We start from the raw sequence: 13,538 nt of genomic DNA, 5'->3' as shown, positions 1-13,538 counted from the left end.
AAATGAACAGTAATACTGAATATGAAATCCAAAGAAATGATTTAAGCCCTATGGATTCCCATGAAACAATAACTACAGTGTGAAATAGTTTTGCAGAAACCTCAGTTGAAAATGATGTTCTATTTAGCTAAGATTTTTCACTGCAAATACAAACTATTATATATATTAATCATTTAATATTTTAATATAAAAATATCATAAATTACATAGTGCCTATATTCTTGGACAGGAAAGCATATTTCTATTTTTTTAATTTGTTGTCAGTTCTTTAAATACAATAATCATAGTGGGTTCTAACATGTGGAACCTTATAGACTTTTGGACTACATATAATTACAAAACATTTTTTAGAAAGTTTCCAAACTGCTGAGTTTTGACAGTTCATTGACTTGCTTATTTATTGTCTTATGAGGTCACACATTTACTCACATTACACTGATATGCACAAAAAGAATATATTTTCTTTATATTTTGCATAATAAACCTTATGAGTACCATTCTCCTGGATGACTGGGCACTCCATTCCCTACCAATCCATTTTGGTAACTCAGCCCCTGACAATAATTTAGAATGCACCTCTAAGGAGATGCTTAGTCTTTCAAAGTAGCACTCATTTCTGCTGCCCAACTCCAAGACTGCATCTGAGTATATGGAGAAGAAAGGAGGTTCATGTGACCATACAATAGCAAAAGGATGGTGTTAGGATTCACAGTTCTATCTTCTGGTCTCCTTAGTTACGTCCCGTGCCCACCTGCTCTATTTGCCCTCCTGGATTTTGCATCTTAATTTTACTACTGTTGAACTGGTGGTTTATTCTTTTCCAACTCATTTGGGACCCAGCGGTCCTCCCCACTTAATAGGACCAACCTTGGTTCTCACTGCCGTTGTAGACCCTCTGATATACAACTGTAATTCCCACCTAATTTCAGGCTCTGGCAGTCCTTGAATCCAAGATCAGTTTGCTCCAAGTGAACCTTTTCTGGCAACATCACAGTCATATCTTGGCTCACATTTGTGGGTTCTTCTCCACGTTCCCAAGTGCATATGGAAAATCCAGTCTCATTCCAGCTGAGATTGGCATGGCAGCTGAGATGCTTGGAGAAAGCTGTATCAGTTTCTTCTTGGCCTAAGTAGCAAGTTTGGACAGTTTTTTGTTTTGTTTTCTTTTGCTCTGTTAATGGTTGCCCCCAAGTTGGTACAAAAATAGCCTTAGTGGAATATCTTCCTTAAACACTGAAGTGGAGATAAAACCATCCCATTGACCCATCTTGCCCATGTTCTCTCTGCCCATGTTGGAAGCTCTGAAAGGAGGTTTGTGCTACAAGCAGCTCTCTCCTAAGTGCTCTTCTTTTGTTCAACTTCCTTCCACATTTTTCTGAAACTAGAATTTGCTTGTCTCTTTTTTTCTTCCCTGGATGAGATACTTCTTTATATTATATTCTCCTTATTCCTTAGGTGAAAGATGAGTGTACCCGTTCCCAGGTGTTGTAATGACAAATGACTGCAAAGAAGGAGACTAGGACTTCCTGTTAAAGGAAAAGAATAAAAGGTACTTCCTTTCCTTCTTTATTGTGTCAGGCTGTCACCTGTAACTTCTTGCAGGATCTAAGTGCCTAGTGCTGTAATTTCACCGGCACATACAGATATGATCATAGTACTTGTTACCTATCGAAATTCTTTTATACCCATTGGTAAATGGGCACTGTTCTAGTTCTTCACTGTTACCCAGGCTACTATCCTGGGACATCTAGACTTTCCCAGGACTTCGTAATAAAGGAGTAATGCCTAGAATATCAGGGGAACTTCAGAACTCTGCTCCAACATCATGGCTGACATTATTTCTGACTAATCATTGCCTTTGCTGTTCATGCCATACATACAAGGTGAATATCACCCTTGCGTGTTCTTATGTGCAGTTATTCCACTGCTTACGATGTACTGTGAGTGTAAGTGCCAAACAATCAATACAACCTACAAGCTCACTAGAATCCACTTGTCCTACAATGATCTGGTTAAATTCAATATGAACCCTACTTCCATGGTCTGGTGAGAGTGAGAACCCTTCTCATGATATGTAAGGTTTCTACGATTGGCATCTCATGCTTCTCCTTGCCTTGGTACTCCCTCTTCTGCATGTCTGCATTTAACGGAGCTTTAAAATGAACTCCCTTCTCTAGATACTCCAAAATCCACTTGCATTTAAATATTTTTTAGGTATTGCAAATTTAGTAAAGATTTGGAGTCATAGGGAAGATTCACACTGTGGCATGCACAGCCTGCTACCCAGTATTCTGGCTCTTTATACCTCAGCTCCCCGGAACAACAAATTCTTTCTGCTTTCATAGACACCTCTATTCATATTTGTGCTTAACGAATCACTTTCTAGGGACACCTGGGGGCTCAGTCAGTTAAATGTCTGACTTTGGCTCAGGTCATGATCTCACTGTTCCTGAGTTTGAGCCCTGCATCCGGCTGTGATGACAGCCCCGAGCCTGGAGCCTGCTTCAGATTCTGTGTCTCCCTCGCTCTGTGCCCCACCCCCACTTGTACTGTGTCTCTCTCTGTCTCTCAAAAATGAATGTTAAAAAAATTTTTTAAAATGAATCACTTTCTACCCAAATATACATTTCAAAGAACATACTCAATTAAGCAGGGTGTTTGTTCTAGCGAGTTCTTACACTGACTGTTAATATAATTTATACATATTATTATACAAATGTGTTAGAATTGTATACAAGTCATGTATAATAGGTTTATATAATTTACTATATTTTTGGATGTAGCTGAATTAATTTGTTTTAATTATTAATAAATCATTTTGAATACTCCACAATTTCTTCATTCTCCTCCAATGATACGCTACTATAAATGATATTATTTTAATTATTCTTATACCTGTCTCCTGAAAGTTAACTTCTATTTTCATATACCTTATCCAGAAGTTTAGAGAAAAGGCTGCACAGGACTAGAAAATCCTGCTTTAGATGGAGGCTTTGTTGGAATGAGATTTTCAGCTGTCTCCTTTTGGAAGGGAAGGGAATATGTTCTGCATGTGGGACAAAGATTTACATGATTATTTGGTGACTAGGAAAATCAATTTGTGCTTCAGACTGGCTAGCTATTTTAAAACTCACTTTTTCAGGGTGCCTGTGTGGCTCAGTGGGTTGGGCATCTGACTTTGGCTCAGGTCATGATCTCACTGTTTATGAGTTAGAGCCCTGCATCGGGCTCTGTGCTGACAGTGCAGATTCTGCTTCAGATTCTGTCTCCCTCTCTCTCTCTGTCCCTCCCCTGCTCACACTTTGTCTCTCTCTCTCTCTCTCTCCCAAGAATGGATAAACATTTAAAAAAAATTTGAAAAACCCCAAAACTCATTTTCTCTTCCTTCTGAGACCATAACTTCACTCCATTTTCCAGCCTATCTTAGAGTTTAGTGGGTACTTGACTGAGGTCTGGTAAAAGGAAGTAATATGTACCATTGTTAGAACTGGTCCATAAAATACTCCCATATGAGGTTCACTTTTTCTTTTTTTAAAAAAATGTTTATTTATTTTGAGAGAGAGAGAACAAGAGAAGGGCAGAGAGAGAGGGAGAGAGTGAATCCCAAGAAGGCTTTACCCTGTCAGAGTAGAGCCCTATGCAGGGCTTGATCCCATGAAGCATGAGATCATAACCTGAGCCAAACTCAACAGTTGGATGCTTAACTGACTGAACCACCCAGGCACCTAGATTCACTTTCTCTTCTTCTTTCCTCAGTCACCTTAAAACCCACATATTAAAGGTACCAGAATCCTGAAATGGAAGAGGACCTGGATCCCTGAATGAGTGCTTGAAAGAGAGATTCCTACAGATCAATGCTACCCATTTTGACATTACATGGGCAAGAAATAAACTTCTGTTGTGTTTAAGGCATTATATTTTTGGGTTGTTTTGCTTTTGCATTTCACATTTTCTAAATAATATACCTTCTCTCACTCTAAGGTTCCCACTCTTATTTTTTTACGTTTTTGTTTTAATTCCATTTAGTTAATATACATTGTTATATTACTTTTAGGTATACAATATAGTGGTTCAACAATTCCATACATCACCCAGTGCTCATTACAAGGGCACTCCTTAATCCCCATCACCTATCTTACACCCCACCCCTGGGTAACCATCAGTTTGCTCTCTGTAGTTAAGAGTTTGTCTCTTCATTTCTTTATCTCTTCTTCCTTTCACTCATTTGTTTGTTTCATAAATTCCACACATGAGTAAAATCATATGGTATTTGCCTTTCTCTGACTGACTTATTTTGCTTAGCATTATAGTCCCTCCATGGCATCCATGTCATTGCCAATGGCAAGATTTCATTCTTTTTTATAGCTGAATAATATTCCATTGCTCTTTATCCATTCTTTATCCATTCATCAATTGATGACATCTGTTCTTCATCCATTCATCAATTGATGGACACTTGGGCTGCTTCCATATGTTGGCTATTTTTTTTAAATGATGCTACAATAAACAGAGGGGTGCATGTATCTCCTTGAATTAGTATTTTTGTATTCTTTGGGTAAATGTCAAGTAGTACAATTGCTGGATCATAGGATAGTTCTGTTTTTAACTTTTTGAGAAATAAGATTCCCACTCTTTAAAATGTACATAGCAAAAACCATTCTGCAAGGTTGTTATGAGAAACGTACCAAGTGAAAAGTGTCTAGTATAATATTCAGCATAGTGATGCTTGATAAATGCTTGTCCTTTTTATTTTAAGAAGTTTTTGAACATGGAAGAGGCATTAGACTTCTCCCTAGCTAATTCCTCCACTTTCAAGGAGAACATTGAGATGTATAAAGGATTATTACGTATTTTCTTAAACATTTTTGGGTTCTAAGGTTCAGAGCTTTCCAGTAGGATTCTGAACATAAAATTGTGGTGTAACTAAAAGGAAAATAGAATTTTCACCAAGACTTTCATCATCCTCCTGAAAGCAGTCTATTAAGTAAGCAAAGAAGAGGCATTGTTTGATAAACATCTTTCTTACAAGTATGGAGTGGCCACTTCCTAACCTTGAACATAGTTAAGAAAAAGAGAAAAGAAAGTGATCATGCTATGACTTTTTCTACTTCCCCTTGAACGTTCTGGGAACTTTACACTGGTGTATAGTGTAAATTAGTGCTTTGCTTTGTGGCCATGAGAGGAGAGGAGTTGCAGCAATGGCTAAAGGAACAGGGGATTCAGATAAACATTAGCTACTTACAAGACAAATTTTAGCCCTGCTCCATATCTTATTTGCAGCCAAATACTTTTCACTCCTAGCATAAAGATAATGGAATCCTTAAGTCAGGAAATGTTTAATGACCAAAAATTTCAGTTCAGTTCTCAAATTTTAGGTTCCTTTTTGCCTTTGTTTCATGATTGCTTTGATTTCTTCACTTTTTTGTCTCACACAATGATAACTTTCATTATTTCTACAATGTGATAAATTCTATCACTAATCTAGTGACTACCACTGCTTAGAATATCACTGGAGCATAGATTTGGATCAAAGCGAAAGCAGTTTTAATGGACAATTTACTCAGAAATGGCCATGTGGTTGGGTTGAAATGTTACAGGCTGTTCAGTAAGAACTTTCCATCTTTAATTGATTTTGTTATCTGTACTTGATGTTACAGAGTGTTCTCAGGTCTTTAGTCTTAAAGATTTCACCTTATACTCAGCATGAGCATATTTCCAGTTCAGAGATCACAGGAAAGCATTTTCACTTCCAAGATCACCTAAATTATACCTTGTTCTGCTACATCAATTCTGGGCAATGTTTCCTTCACCTTGAACTTATTTCTCATTTGATTACTTTTCCTGTCACTTACCTCACTGTTGCAAAACTTCCTTTTCTTTTCTTCAAATAATGCAATATCTGTTCTAGCCTTTATCCAAGCAGAGTTCTTTCTGCTCCATGTGCAGATTCTGTAACATTATGTAAAAGTCATGACTATCTTCTTATTTGAAATTTTTTTCTTGCAAATGCTTAATATACACATCATACTCTTTATAATCTTCTTCCTTGAAAACATTCTCATCTGCATCAAAATCTCAGAATCTGGATCATATTTATTTTTTCCACTTTTTTCTACCATTGACATAAGAGGCTACCAAAACTTGGCTACCATCTATTCCTTAAGAAGATAATTGAAAAAGACATTCTTGGGTTATAAATCTAAAAACAGACTGGGAGATTATTTACATATCAAAGAAGCAGAGAAAGAATTTCTAATTGCAAATTTTCCAAAGCAAGTGATTTAGGAAAACAGGGGTTAGGAGAAAATGTCAGGAAGAAACCTGTCTAAAATTTAGCCATATTGATCAAGAATCTGTGAAGATGGAATTGGTCTCTCAGTTTGTTAGGCCAAAGGTAAATCTGATATATTCTTTTTTGTCTCTTGGGTAATCTAACTAATGTCCTCAGAGAAGTGTCTGGTGAATTACTGGAATAGAAAGGACGCTTGAAAGATAGTTTCTTCTCAGCAGCCCAGTAATGCTCATTTATGAAATGTTCACTATGAACATTTTGCAATTATGCTAAATTCATAAATTTCTTTGGTAAAAACAGATTTTAAAAAGGAAATAGAGTAGATTTGTGAAAAAGATTTGGATGGGCCCCAAAAGGCCTGTATTCTCAAAGTTTTTGAAATGGGTTTTCTATGGGAGCCAAGATTGTTGTAAAATCAAGATCATATACATGATTTCATTTAAAAAAAAATCTATAATTTGCAAAGTTTGACAATTGCCCAAAAGTTTCAATTTTGTATCTTACAGATGAGGAAAGAGATGAAAAGAAATGATGATTGACCAAAGTCTGGTGGTTATGGTTACATATTTTGGATAAAACATACCAAGGTAAGAATTCTAGATCTTTGGCTTTCTATTTGATTTTGGGCAAGTTATTTACCTTCTCTTAATCTGTAAAATGTAGAAAATAATATCTATCTTATAAGGTTTTTGTGTATACTGGAGGAGATAACATCTCTAAAGCACAACTCTGACTCATAAACTTTCAAGAAATGGTAATGATTATGAAGGTTTTGGCAATAATCACCATTTATGTGACACAACCTAAATTAGAGATTGTGCTTGCCATCTTGATGGGCACAAAGTCTAAGTATTGCAGAGTTAAAAATCATAAGCTCAAATATATTTCCAGGGCTAGGCTCATAAGCACAATAAGATTACAAAACAATTTCCATGTTCTTCATGGATTTAAGAGTAGTTTATAAAACCTAGTGAATCAGCACTAAAATTTTTTTTGCCATTTTTCCCCTTTCCAACTTGGTAAATGTAGGTTCAAAAACAGATATTCTAATTGGCTGCAGCCCTTGAGTAAAGGAATAATCATATTTGATATCTCTTTGGAAAGGAATAGGAGAAAAAATCAATGAAATGATCTTCTCTATTCATCTTATCCATAGTTTAGGAGTTCTGATACCAAAAGGATGTTGTAATTGATTTGCTCATGGGTTTGGTGACTCACATTAACAATAATTCTTATTCATAGCAAAATTAAATTCTCTATGTTGTTTACTGTAGGCTTTAAGCAGACCAAGATACACAAATTTTACTTAGAAACAGTCATCTTCATGGGAATTGATGTGAAAATTCTACATTGTTTATTTCTCAGCAAGAAAATGTGTCATGATCAAATTTCAAGTACTAAATTCAAGTTATTGAAATGTTTATTCCTATATTATATGGGAAAAAAATTGATTGAGGAGGGAATCAATCCCTGAGTAAACATCTTCACCTCAGTGGTTATCAGTGAATCTGTCTAGAATATTTAGACATCCTGAAGTTATTTACTGAATTACCCTGTATTACAGTTCTATGACACTGTGATTAATAATTGTGTTGCTTCTGGAAGGTAGCTTATGCTCACCACTATGCCACCAGTGTAATAATTGTCTTGCTTCTGAATAGCAAACATAAGTAAAGATTATTGAGACACTTATGGCTGATTCCCACATTCCAGGCACTCTTGAAGTGTTGTGAAAGAAGTAATTGATCTCTGCTTTCAGTACCAGTATCTGAGGACTGGAGATAAATCTTTATATAATAGCCTGTAGAAATTTTACAGAGTAGCTTAGAAGTTATTTTGATTAGAAAAAGTTAGAGTCATAGAATTTGGTTTAAAAAATGAAATGCCTAGTATTTGTCATAAGATCTATTTTAGGAATGGTTATAAAAACAATCCAAAGTTGGCTAGATAGACTTACAAAATCATTGGTTAGTCTCTACTTTTAATAAGTTATAAAGAATATATGTTACAATACATCACCTAACCTCTTTGGTTTTTAGAGTCTTCATCTATAATATTAAGTGTTTTTTTACAATGCTTCAAACTCTAAATTATGATTCGGATGTCTCTGAACATTAAGATTCAACATTCTTATATTAAGATTATAAAGTACATATTCAAGGACCAATTAAATTGTTGTAGTATAATTTTAAAATTTGAGGTCTTAAGAATTTAAATGTACATTCTTTGTAACTGTAAAATTTGTAAAACTCCCTTTTTTCTTTATTTCTCAATAATTACACCAGGAAGTATGGAATTTTTTAGTGGACTCATTTACAATACTGAAATGGAGTAGGGATCATGAATTTTATATATAAAATGTAATATAAGCACTAATATTATAGAATTGGTTTGTTAGTATAATCATTATCATCAGGCAACATTTATTCAGAATTCACTAATGAAGATCTCTGTACCTTGACTGAGAAAGCATTTGGTTATATTCTTTAACATTCTGCATTAACCATATTTTTGACTTAGTATTAATCTCCTTCTACTCCTTCACATTATTGCCAATAAACCATTTCAGATTTGTAGGATACTTGAGCCAACTCTACTATTTGGGAATTGGAGACAGAGCATTTCTACTAAGAGTCTGTAAATTTTACTTGTCATTACTGTTTTCAAAACATGAGATTGTTTTTGAATGCAAATATATTATCCCAAAGTATATTTTTAGTTTGAGTTTTCTTTCCTAAGGAAATATCAAATCCTATGTCTCAAAATGTGCTAAAATTAGATATGTTATTCCTTAAGGACAGTATTTATAAGTAAATGTCTTTGCAATGACAAGGGCTGCATAAATTCATTACTATAATATCAAATTAGAAAATGGGGTGACACAGTTTCAGTCACTCAATGATATATAAGTCTATATACAATCAATGTATATACAATCTGTATTTAAGAATTAATGGTCTGGATATAGAAAAATGTATTTAATATGTAGGAAAGGATTAATATTCTGAATATAGCAAAATATATTTCATATGTAGATTAAGATTAATAGTCTGAATATAGAAAGAAGTGTATTTAATATGTAGGCAAGAATTAATAGTGTGTATGTAGAAAAACGTGTTTGAGGCTGGATAGAATCTTATAAATCTTCTATGTCAGGCTCTTCATCTTGTACATGAAATAGAAAAGACAAGTTAAGTAAAGTGATGTCCTTAAAACCACATAATTTACTATGTTAGAACTGAAACTAGATCTTCATCTGACCTTTTCTTTACTGCTTTGTCTGGGACAAATACACATACACACACATACACAAAAGCCTATTGAAATCGTAAAACTTTAGAATAAAGTAAATCAAAAGTTAACTATTCCTACTTTGACTGGTAGGTGAATTATATATCCTGCATTGTATTCAAACACCATTCGATTTTTGCTGATAATTTATTACTAACTTACTTCTGACTGTGTAAACAAGAGAATAATTTTCTCTTTATTTTTTTTTAGAAATCTCAGTACTCAATGTTTAGTCATTAAGTTTCTTTCTAGCTATAAAAATATCCAAAAAAGATATTATTGACCATCATATCTATAATAATGATAAATTAACTAACATGTATTGAATACTCTTTTAAACATTTTCTGTATATTAGCTCACTATTTCTTCACTAGACATTTGTCTATTTGTAAACAAATCATTCATGCATTTATTTATTCATTCAACATACTCTCAAAGAAATGGGTACTGTAGGCTATTTATTTATTTATTATTTTTTACATTTATTTGTTTTGAGAGACAAGAGAGAGTGAGGGGCAGAGAGAGAGAGACAAACAGAATCCAAAGGAGGTTCCAGGCTCCGAGTACAGAGCTTGACACGGGGCTCAAACCCACGAACCGGGAGATCATGACCTGATCTGACTGAAGTCAGACCTTTACTGACTGAGCCACCCAGGCACCCCTACACTTTTTATTTTTAAGCAAAGGACAAAGAGATATTAATGAAAGATGAAGACAAAGTGTTATTATTTTTACAAGCACCTTTTCCTATACTTTCAAATAAAAGAATTTCCTTCACAGTGGACTCACACTAAACTTTTAGAAACCTGTTGCCATTCTGTTGACAAGAAAATTCTTGACCACAAAATATAGATTGAAGTATAAAAAGTAAAATTAAGAGATATATACTTCTTCTAAAATGTTTCCTCATGTGTAATATAGCAAAAATACACAAAGACTGAAATTATTAAGATGTCTTGTGCATTGTAATATATTAGTAGTTCATTTTTGTTCAGTTGGATCAAAGGTAAATATATTAAGCATGTATTTTATTTTATTTTTTCAATATATGAAATTTATTGTCAAATTGGTTTCCATACAACACCCAGTGCTCATCCCAAAAGGTGCCCTCCTCAATATCCATCACCCACCCTCCCCGCCCTCCCACCCTGCCATCAACCCTCAGTTTGTTCTCAGTTTTTAAGAGTCTCTTACGCTTTGGCTTTCTCCCACTCTAACCTCTTTTTTTTTCTTCCCCTCCCCCATGGGTTTCTGTTAAGTTTCTCAGGATCCACATAAAAGTGAAAACATATGGTATTTGTCTTTCTCTGTATGGCTTATTTCACTTAGCATCACACTCTCCAGTTCCATCCACGTTGCTACAAAGGGCCATATTTCATTCTTTCTCATTGCCACGTAGTACTCCATTGTGTATATAAACCACAATTTCTTTTTTTTACAATATATGAAGTTTATTGTCAAATTGGTTTCCATACAACACCCAGTGCTCATCCCAAAAGGTGCCCTCCTCAATACCCATCACCCACCCTCCCCTCCCTCCCACCGTCCATCACAATTTCTTTATCCATTCATCAGTTTGATGAACATTTAGGCTCTTTCCATAATTTGGCTATTGTTGAGAGTGCTGCTATAAACATTGGGGTACAAGTGCCCCTATGCATCAGTACTCCTGTATTAAACATGTATTTTATGCTTACCTTTCTGTATCCTTACTTCTCTAGTTATATAGTAAGGAATGTCCTGTGCAATGTGTAATTTTGAATCTCTTTCCTAAGTCAAATGATAAGTTTATGATGAAGTCATGTTTTGTTTTCTAACCATAATATTTTTTCTAGAAGAACAATTTCTTGGTTATTATTTTATGATTGTTTATCTCAGTACATTCAGTGCTAATATGACTAGGAATGAAGCACTATTTTACTCCTACCCCTTCATATTTTGGATGGCAAGATACCTTTCTACCAGCCATTTTTATGACCCTGATATATCTCTTGGGTAGTCTAAGAATACACATGTATTGAAAGCATTGTCAGGATATTTTTGCTAACTCTGAGGATGGGGTAAAGATGATAGCTTGAAAGAATAAAATAAAAGGGAGTGAGAAAAATCTAAATTTCTGGAAGACTTAGTTTGTGAAGAATTTTTCCGTGTTCTGGCCCTCATCTGAATTAGGGTTAGGATATCATTTAGAGGAATTCTCTCTCAGATTGCATTGCTGTAAATTATATATGAATTGTTCAGAGTAAATAACATGGGAGAACAAAGGAGGTGACAATAATTTTCATGACAGCTCTGAAACAAGGTTGTCAAAGGATTTGATTGAGCAAGTTCCATAATGGCAGGATCTAGGTTCTGACCACTATAGTTTCACAAAGCCTGATCAATGTTTGGCATATAGTAGAATACATACAGCAAGAAATAAAAATTTCCAAGATAGTAGTATAGCGTTTTTTTCCATTGGCATGTTGCTTTCTGGTGGTTCTTGGCCTATTTTATTTTGGAAGTGTGCTTGCCATAGCTGGATTTTTTTTTAAGTTTATTTATTTATTTTGAGAGGGAGAGATAAAATGTGTGTGCTAGTGGGGGAGGGGCAGAGAGAAAGAATCCCAAGAAGACTCCATGCTCTCATCTCAGCAACCATGAGATCATGACCTGAACCAATATCAAGAGTTGGGGACTTAACCTACTGAGCCACCCAGGTGCTCCAGTCATAGCTGGATTTTAATCCTTTCTTTCTTTCTTTTCTTATTTTAGCCAAAAGCAAAGAGTACCATTATTGTGGCTTGGACTTGTGGAAGGTATGCAAGAGAAGACTATGGACAATTTAATAATCACTGGGGCAAATAATAAATTAGAATTGATTACTGTAAAACCAAAACTCAGGCTGTATATTAGCTGAGGTGAATTTAAGAAATTAAGATGATGCAGAGCTAAGAGTGATTAGATAGATAGATAGATAGATAGAGATAGAGATAGAGATATATAGACAGACTTATGCACCCAGAATTCAGTATCTTTCTTAAAGCTTCCTTGAAACTTCCACTAAAGACTACTACTCTGTTCATGAATTTCTATAATTAACAAAGGAAGACAAAATGGAATATACATGCTTGAGCCATTCAGGAGTAGAAGTCATTCATACATAAACATCAAATGTCTGCAGTTTAGTTCTCCTTTCAAGGCATAATACAGAAGACAGGCAGAATTAATTACATGGAAGGTATTGCAGAAAAAATTTTCTATTTGATATGGAATCAGCTATAGGAAGTCGTATTGCCCCATAGGTGAATCAAAATATGGAAAAAAGTCTAATTCTGAAAGGCAAATCTCACTAGAGTCTCTCTGCTAAATTAATTCATAAAACAGTTTAGATCTACTTGACCTGGGTCTCTAGACAGAGATGTTCACATATTCTTATGACTGGGACAGTGCTGAAGTAGGAGAATTGACTAGTATATGGAGATTGAAGAGAAAAGAAAAACCACTACCTGTTTGGAGTTTTATTTTATTTATAATTTGTTAAACCCAAATGTGAGACAGGGAGAATAAAATGGGAGTAAGAAGTGAAACAAAGTGGGAAAGAAGGACACTTGATATAATTAGTTTTTCCCTAAGAGTCCGGAACTTTGAGCAACTTCTTCACAGTACTTTAATTCTTAGGATATTTCTATGTGAGGAGATGAGTTAAAAGAGGGAGGAGTGACCTTTTCCCTGTAGCTCATGCTTCCCCAGTCTGTCCTCACCACCACTCTGAGCATCCATGGTATTCTTCCCCAAACTCTCTTACCCCAAAGTATTGGTTCCTTAGAGTTCCCAACCAAAAATTCCAGTTTGATAAAGTTTAGAAGTTAATTTGAAACATGTTTTATTCAAAATGCTTACAAATAGCAGCAAAATAATACAATTAAGGCAAAACATGTGAATTCCCCAGTATTCTTGAGTAAGGGATGAGGG

The 13,538-nt window shown here is 34.8% G+C and overlaps 1 long non-coding RNA gene across 1 annotated transcript; it reads left to right on the top strand.

Moving 5' to 3' along the window:
* The first annotated feature begins 1,259 nt into the window (after positions 1-1,259).
* Positions 1,260-12,382, top strand: LOC122219042. Its single transcript, XR_006202229.1, has 3 exons — positions 1,260-1,549; positions 6,799-6,879; positions 12,339-12,382. It is a non-coding gene; the product is annotated as an uncharacterized LOC122219042 (long non-coding RNA).
* The last annotated feature ends 1,156 nt before the right edge of the window (positions 12,383-13,538 follow it).

The sequence above is a fragment of the Panthera leo genome, chromosome B2 (genome assembly GCF_018350215.1).
Source record: "Panthera leo isolate Ple1 chromosome B2, P.leo_Ple1_pat1.1, whole genome shotgun sequence".
In the NCBI taxonomy this organism is placed as follows: Eukaryota; Metazoa; Chordata; class Mammalia; order Carnivora; family Felidae; genus Panthera; species Panthera leo.
Note: the sequence above shows the minus strand (reverse complement) of the source record. Positions and strands in the feature narration are given on the sequence as shown.